This window comes from Mastomys coucha, unplaced genomic scaffold (assembly GCF_008632895.1).
Source record: "Mastomys coucha isolate ucsf_1 unplaced genomic scaffold, UCSF_Mcou_1 pScaffold6, whole genome shotgun sequence".
Taxonomy (NCBI): domain Eukaryota; kingdom Metazoa; phylum Chordata; class Mammalia; order Rodentia; family Muridae; genus Mastomys; species Mastomys coucha.
The window spans coordinates 90681944-90689629 of record NW_022196912.1 but is presented as its reverse complement, the minus strand read 5'-3'; the positions used below and the strand labels follow the sequence as shown (position 1 = coordinate 90689629).

Sequence of the window (7686 nt, the reverse complement as noted above, 5' to 3'; positions counted from 1 at the left end):
GTTGGTCTTGAACCCTCCCAAGTGTTGGAATTATAGGTATGTGTTACCACAACAGGCTAAAGGACTATTATATGCAGTCAATAACAACAAATAGGGAGACAAATATATACAAAGTTTCATGAAATTAGTTCCGAAGTATTTCTAAGAAAAACCAAAGGGGAAAAACACCCCACTTTGTTCTCCAATCTGCTGTGTATTTACACATCTCTATACTATTCAGTGTTCATTCTATAATTTGTATGTGTGTGTATAGAAATACCATAGAGCAATTCTGGAAAGCTATCCAAAAGACTGGCCAGTGGGAGTGGATTTGAGAAGAGGAATGGACGGTTAGTGGAAGGGAAATCACCTTTTCCCATCCTCTTTTAAGACAGGGTCTCAGCAGCCCAGGCTGGCCTCAAACTCACCAAGTACTGGAGGATGACCTTGAACCTTGGCTCCTCCTGCCTCTACTCTCCAAGTGCTGGGGTCTCAGATATTCACCTCCATGCCTGGTGTATGTGTTAGGGGAGATTTAACCCAGGGTTTTGAGCATGTTAGGCAAGCAGTTTGCCAACATATATATTTTTATACTGCATTAACACATGTTGTTGCTTACCATGAATGTGAACCGACTGTAACTCTTTGAAAGAAGCAGACAATTCAAACTCAGCTTTTCCTTTAAACAGTGATCTTCTAAAAATAATCTTCCTAGAACTATTTATTTTGTGTCTCTGTGTCTTGCCTGCATGTATGTATGTGGACCACTAAATACCTGATGCCTGAGGATGCCAGAGGTGGACCTGACTAGTCCGTAGGACTAGAGTTACTGACCATTGTGAGCTGCCAGGTGTGTGCTAGGAACTGAGCATGGGTCCTCTGGAAAACCCAGTCCATCTCTGTAGCCCCTCAGCCTTTTCTGACTATCCCTATTTCCCCAAACTGCCTGTTGCAAAGTCTGTTTTCCCTCTGATGTGAAATGTCACCTTTATCATGTATTCCCATGATTATTAGTTCATTTCCCGACTTTTAGGTTTTTTTTTTTTTTTCAAGACAGGGTTTATCTGCATAGCCCTGGCTGTACTGAACTCCCTATGTACACCAGGCTGGCCTCGAACTCACAGAGAGCCGCTTGCCTTTGCCTCCCATGTGTTGGGATTAAAGGCATGCACTGCCTGGCTATTTCCAGACTTTTTAATCTGGCCTAATTGATTTGTCATCTGATTGCAAAAGCTTCAGGTACTCGCTTTGTAAAGAGCATTAATAAGACTAATCCCTATTTGCAAACTAGATTGTGGATAGTCTTAGATTTCTAGATGACCTTTACTCAGATTTGTCTGAGTCAAGTTGGGGTTGGGGCTGAAGGCAACTTCTTGCTCTATAGCTCAGGCTGGCCTAGAATTCACTTTATAGGCCAGGCTGGCTTCAAATTGTGATCCAGCTCCTCAGCCTCCCGAGGATATGGGGCTACAAGCGTGTGTTCTCCCACCTAGCTTACTAGTCAGCTTTTGAATTCATCCATTTCAGTTTATGGTATTCACATTATTGTGTAATCAGCAGCAGTGTCTAACTTTACAATCTAGATAATTCCAGATAACATTTTGTCAAATAAAAAAAAAAAAAGAGAGATGTTGCTTGGTTTCCTATATATAGCTGAATCTACAGTCATAACATGTTTATAATATGAGACCCCTTCTAACTCAGTACAATACATATCTCTACCTCATCCATTTTAGTCATTGCTTATTTAATAAATATTTATGTATTTATTACCTAGTGTGCCAGGAATTCTGCTAGAGCTCACTGTGATTCATGGATCTGTCATCATGCATGTTAGGAAATCCAGAAGTTGTGATAGAGCATGATCATACAAATAGAGAATTGTGAAGTTGTAAGTGTTAGGAGCAAGATCCAGGATTTTGTGGTGGGCTTACGAGACCTTACCTGCTGAGGGGAGGTCTAGACAGTGTATCCTGAAGAAATGGCACCAGGATAGGCTGCTACCTCCATGCCCAGTGCTTGCTTAACAAACTTGTGCTCTTCCTACTCTGTTGTAGAAGTTGGCTTCTTCCATCCACCTGCCTACCTCCTCCCACACTGGCCTGCTTGGAAAGCAGCAATTTCTGCCCTCCTCTTCCTCACTCCCCCAGGATCCTGGCAGTCTTATTGCTCAGGCAAGGACATGTCTGAGGGATTCTGGCCAGGGCCACTCCGTGTTGTTGCCAGAGGGTTCTCTGTTCCTGCTCGAGCTGCCTTCTCTAGGAATTTTCTCTCTCTATCCAGGACCCTGGAGAACTGCATCAAGCCCTTGGGGACTCCATCTCTGGCTGAAACAATTCCTCAGTGAAATCCTTATATTCCTGAGCCATGAGGAACTCTGCCTTATTAACAGACATGTCAGGGAAAAGAGCCCGTCCCTAGAGGGAGGGTCTCTAACAGAGGCACCACTTTGGTATAACCTAAAGACCTGGGACAAGCTGGCTCTGTGTCGCTCAGCCTGGAAGGGAGCCAAGTTCTTTCCCCAGCACGCACCAAGCCGCAGCAGCTTCCAGGCACACCTGCTCGTGTTGTGCTATTTTCTTCCCTTCTGTTCTGGCAGGCTCTTCCGACACCGACTGCGTTCATCTTGTTCATCTGAGAATTTCTCTGGGACATCAGATTCTGTCCAACAGTTCCAAATCATGTGTGACAGAGCTTTTAGTCCCTTCCACCAGACGTCCCACTTTCCTTAAGATCACTGCACCAGGAAACATAGATCTGCTACTGAATCCTAAGTATGGCTTACTTTTCAGGGATCCCCCTATCCCCCAGAACCCCTGCCAGAGTAATAAAAGATAGATACTGTGCATGTGAGTGCACCCCCTAATCGGCTTGAAGAAGTTAGCAAAGAGGCCTGCGGTCACCTTCCTGAGGTTGGGCTTGTTGCTCCATAAGCAGGGAAGGTCGTGGGAAGGCCACGTTGGAGCACAGACAGGAAGCAGTTCCGGTGTGAGCATGAGGTTTCATTCCATCCTTGGGGGCAGAAAGAGCTAACTAACCAAATCAGCCTCCAACACAGGTCCACAGAGTTGTCTTCAGTTGCGTGGTGGGAATTGCGTGGTGCAAAATCGCAGGCACAGTGGCTCATCCTAACTGCCCAGAAGCAAGAAGCAAACAACCAGGATTGCCTCATTCACACCGCAAGAATTACACATTGCAGAAATGCAACCTTCATGAAAAGTGGCTCACCCTGACAGACAAGCTGGCCCCACCCTGAGGCCCACCAACAAATGTGAGTGGTTCTTCTGTCCCCTTCCAGGCCTGTAGTATATTAAAAAACAAAACAAAAACAACAACAAAACAAAAGACAAAAAAAATCGTTTTCACAAAAATTACAACTGGACATGCTATAAAGAACACACAGTGTTCTCCAGTAGTCTTCAGGGTCACCCTGAGCACTTCCAACAGTTAGCCCAGAGTGTGTTTGTCTTCTGAAATTATTGGTTTCCTTTGTTTCTTTTACCCTTCCCCTTCCTTCCTTCTTCCCTCCCTTCCTTCCTTCCTTCCTTCTTCCTTTCCTTCCTTCCTTTCATTCCTGTTTGTCTGTCTGTCTTCCTTCCTTCCTTTCTTCTTTCCTACCTTCCTTTTTCCTTCCTGTCTTTCTTTCTCTTTCTTCCTTTCTTTCTTTCTTCCTTCTTTCCTTCCTGTTTGTCTTTCTTTCCTTCTTTCCTTTCTGTCTTTCTTTCTTCCTTCCTTTCTTCCTGTTTGTGTTTCTTTCTTCTTTTCTTCCTTTCTTCCTTCTTTCCTTGCTTCCTTTCTTCTTTCCTTCCTGTTTGTCTTTCTTTCTTTCTTTCTTTTAAGTTTGCAGACCAGTTTATTAAGATGGAATCACTGCTAATTACACAGAAGAGAAGCTACCCGCCAAAAATCAATTATGTTTTCAAGAACTTACTACATTAGAAACAATTGTTCAAAACCACAACAAGGAACTGTTCTTGATTCCCAGTGACAAGGCAAATGAATCTGTACATTTACTTCAAGTTTTTAAAGAGTTTGTGGGCCACACAGTGGTCCCGAGCATGCAAGAAGTCAAAGAGCTCCTCTGTACAATCCTCTTCTGTCTGTGTTCGGGAAGACACGCGCTTATCACACAACTCTAGTCGTTCCCGAGCCTTTACACACTTCTCCAACTGCTCACAGTGCTCTCTCACTGTTGTTAGGGGGTCCACTAATTCTTCCTCCTCTTCTTCCGCTTTGGGGTCTCCGGATCCAGCGAGCATCTTTCGTTCGTCCTCGAGTCCCATGTCGGGAGTCGGCTTGGGATTCAACAAGAGCAACAAGGGTAGCTACTCTACTTGAGGTTTAAGGACTAGTAAGGGTCACTCGACGGATCGTCTTTCTTTCTTCTTTCCTTTTTTCCTTCTTTGTTAGTCAGGCTTTTTTTTTTTTTTTTGAGACAAGGTCTTTCTAGCTTTGGCTATCTTGGAGCAGGTAGATCTGTGTGAGTTTGTGAGTTCTAGGCTAGCCTTGTCTATACAAGGAGTTCCAGGACAGTCAGGGCTGATGCATAGTGAAACCCTGTTTCAACAAACAAAACCTTCACAACACAACAAAATAGTCATCTCTATCAAAACATTCATCTTTCTGGAATTGTCTTTTTTTTTTTTCTACTTATAGCAGGACTACCCTTGATCTTGTCATCCTCCTGCCTTTGCCTTTCAGGCGCTGGGCTAAGACGCATAAGCTACCAGGCTTGTTGGGTAGACTTGACCTGTGAAGGGTTATGGCTCCTATGTGGCCCATTTCTATAGTTAGCAAGGAAGATGGCTTCTTTTTTTTTCCTATGTAGCCTTAGCTGTCCTGGAACTCACTCTGTAGACCAGGCTGGCCTCAAACTCAGAAATCCACCTGCCTCTGCCTCCCAAGTGCTGGGATTAAAGGCGTGAGCCACCACTGCCTGGCTGAAGATGGCTTCTAATTACTTTATTTGTGATTTTCAAATATTTTTCTCTCCCTGAAAATATTAACAATTTATTTATTTTATTAAAATTCTTGGTTTATCATCTCATATATAAAGCTACTTGAAGGTCTGGTTTTATTTTAATTAATTTATTCTGTAATTTTATATGTGTGTGTGTGTGTAGGTCAGAAGTCAGTTAGCAGGATTCAGTTCTTTCCTTTTACCTTCTGGATATCAGGGATTGAGCTCAAGTCATCAAACTTGGCAGCAAACATCTTTACCCGATGAGCCATCTCACCAGCCCTGACAATCTGGATTTATATTCAGTTTAATTCTTGATTTCTATGAGTGCCTCAGATGAAAAACCTTTCTCAAAATGGTACAGAGCTAGGCATGGCGGTAATCTGAGAACTTAGGAGGCAGAGGCAGGAGAATCACAATCTGAATCTAGACTGTGTTATGCCTTGAGACCCTGTCTCATAACAAAAATTTTTAAAAATATCTATTTATAGGACTGGAGAGATAGCTCAGTGGTTTAGAGCACTGGCTGCTCTTTCAGAGGACTCAGGTTTGATTCCCAGCTCTCACATGGCAGCTCACAACCATCTGTATCTCCATTTCCAAGGGACCCAATGCCTTTTCCTGACCTCTGAAAGCACCAAACATGAATGTGATACATATCCATACATTCAGGCAAAAACTCACAAATAAAATGAATTAATCTGGGGAGCTGAAGAGATAGCTCAGTAGTGAAGAGCACTGACTGCTCTGCAAGAGGTCCTGAGTTCAATTCCCAGCAACCACATGGTGGCTCACAACCATCTGTAATGGGATCCGATGCCCTCTTCTGGTGTGTCTGAAGAGAGCAATGGTGTACTCATATACATAAATTAAATAAGCCTTTTAAAAGTTGAATTAATCTGGTAATAAAAAATTCAATGTAAGTGTTCATTTGGAAAAATTTCCAGGAGATTCAACAATTTGGATTCTAAATGTCAGTGCATTTGAATTGTTTAATGGGGACATAATCACTTTCAGCAATAAGATCAGGGAACCATGGGAAGATTTCAGTTGTATTTAACTTTGATAAACAATCACTTTTCTATTCATTGCTAAAAAAAAAAAAAAAAAAAAAATCACCATTACTTTGAAGAGACCATTCCTGTTTGTTTGTTTGTTTGTTTGTTTGTTTTTTTCTGTTCTCCAAATATTATCTGTCAATACTGCATATGGCTGAGAGCCACTTGCTAGGCCTGGAACAGCCAGTATCAACTGAAGTGTGAAGCACTTTTAGTAAAAGGAAATTGCATAATGTATCCACATTGGCAGATTTTAAGTGTGTTAATACAGCATGCCAGCAACCTCTCTGTTTTACCCAAACAATTTAGTCTGACTTTAATCACATTTTTTAAAATACTGCAAAATAACTAGTTGTGGAGTGGTTCAAGCCTTTAATCTCAGCACTCAGGAAACAGAGGAAGGTGGATCTCTGTGGGGCCACCTGGTCTACATAGTGAATGATAGGCCATTCCTGGCTACCTATTGAGACCCTTCATAGTGAATACTACAAAATGACTCTGACAAAATTTTAAGGCATTTTTTTTATTAAAACACGTAACCCATAGGCTAGAAAGATGGTCCAGATATTTAGAGCTTTAGCTGTTTTTCAAACAAATCAAATCTCTGTTACCCAGGTTTGATTCCTAGCACCTATAGAGCTGCTAAGAACAGTCTGTAAATCCACTTCTGGAGGTCTGCTGCCCCCTTTTGAGCTCCACAGGTACTGCATGCAAGCAGTGCACTGATGTACTTGCAAGCAAAATGCCTATGCACATAAAATAAAAACAAACTTTAAAAAAAAATTGTAAAACTAGCTCAGTGCTGTTATGGAAAGATCCTGTGGTCTGGCTTCAACCTTCATGTTATAACCTGTCAATAAGGAAAAATTAGTATGAACAAAACTGTGTATTAAACAAGAATAATGTGACTAGATTTCACATTTGTAACTACATCCCCCAAATGCACTTATTGGAGCAGGTCATGCTACAATTCTTTTCTTCTTTCTCTGCCCCTTCTTTTTGAGGCTTCACAATCACACTGAACCACATTAAAGCCTTATCATATTTCACCCTCAACCTAATGAAACAATCTACTTGTGAAATATGCAATCATGCTGATAAAGCCAATTAAGAGCATAAGAGTCCTGAGGTCTGAGGATGGAGAGATGGTTTAGCAGTTAAGAGTAGGCTGTTCTTCCAAATGACCAGGGTTTAATTTCCAGCACCCCCATGGCAACCCACAATTGTTTGCAGTTCCAGCTCCTGGGGATCTGATACTCTTTCACAGATATATATGCAAGCAAAACACCAATGCACATAAAATATATATATAAATAATCCTTTTAAAACGAGTCCTAAGGGGCTGGGGAGACTGATCACTGGCTTGGAGCATTTGTTGCTCTTGTTGAGGACCCGGGTTCAATTCCCACCACCCATATGGTAGCTTACAACCTTCTGTATTTCCAGGCCCAGGGGGTCACACACCCCTTTGTGACCTCTGTGCTCATCTGGTGCACATATATGCATGTGGACAAAATATACAAAAAAATTATACCCATAACTTTTTAAAGTGTAATAGTCCTTTAATTTTGGCTGACAACCAAAATTAGGGTAATGCCTCAGAGTCTCAGCATCAAAACTCAAGGGTGCAGTTTTTTTTTTTTATTAGATATTTTCTTTATTTACATGTAAATTTCTCCATTCCTAGTT

At 41.9% G+C, this 7686-nt stretch overlaps 1 pseudogene across 1 annotated transcript; it reads right to left on the bottom strand.

The window, feature by feature from the left end:
* Window positions 1-3812: 3812 nt before the first annotated feature.
* On the bottom strand, window positions 3813-4346 carry LOC116079984 (annotated as a pseudogene). The gene has a single exon (XR_004114268.1). The product of XR_004114268.1 is annotated as a cytochrome b-c1 complex subunit 6, mitochondrial pseudogene (transcript).
* Window positions 4347-7686: the final 3340 nt, after the last annotated feature.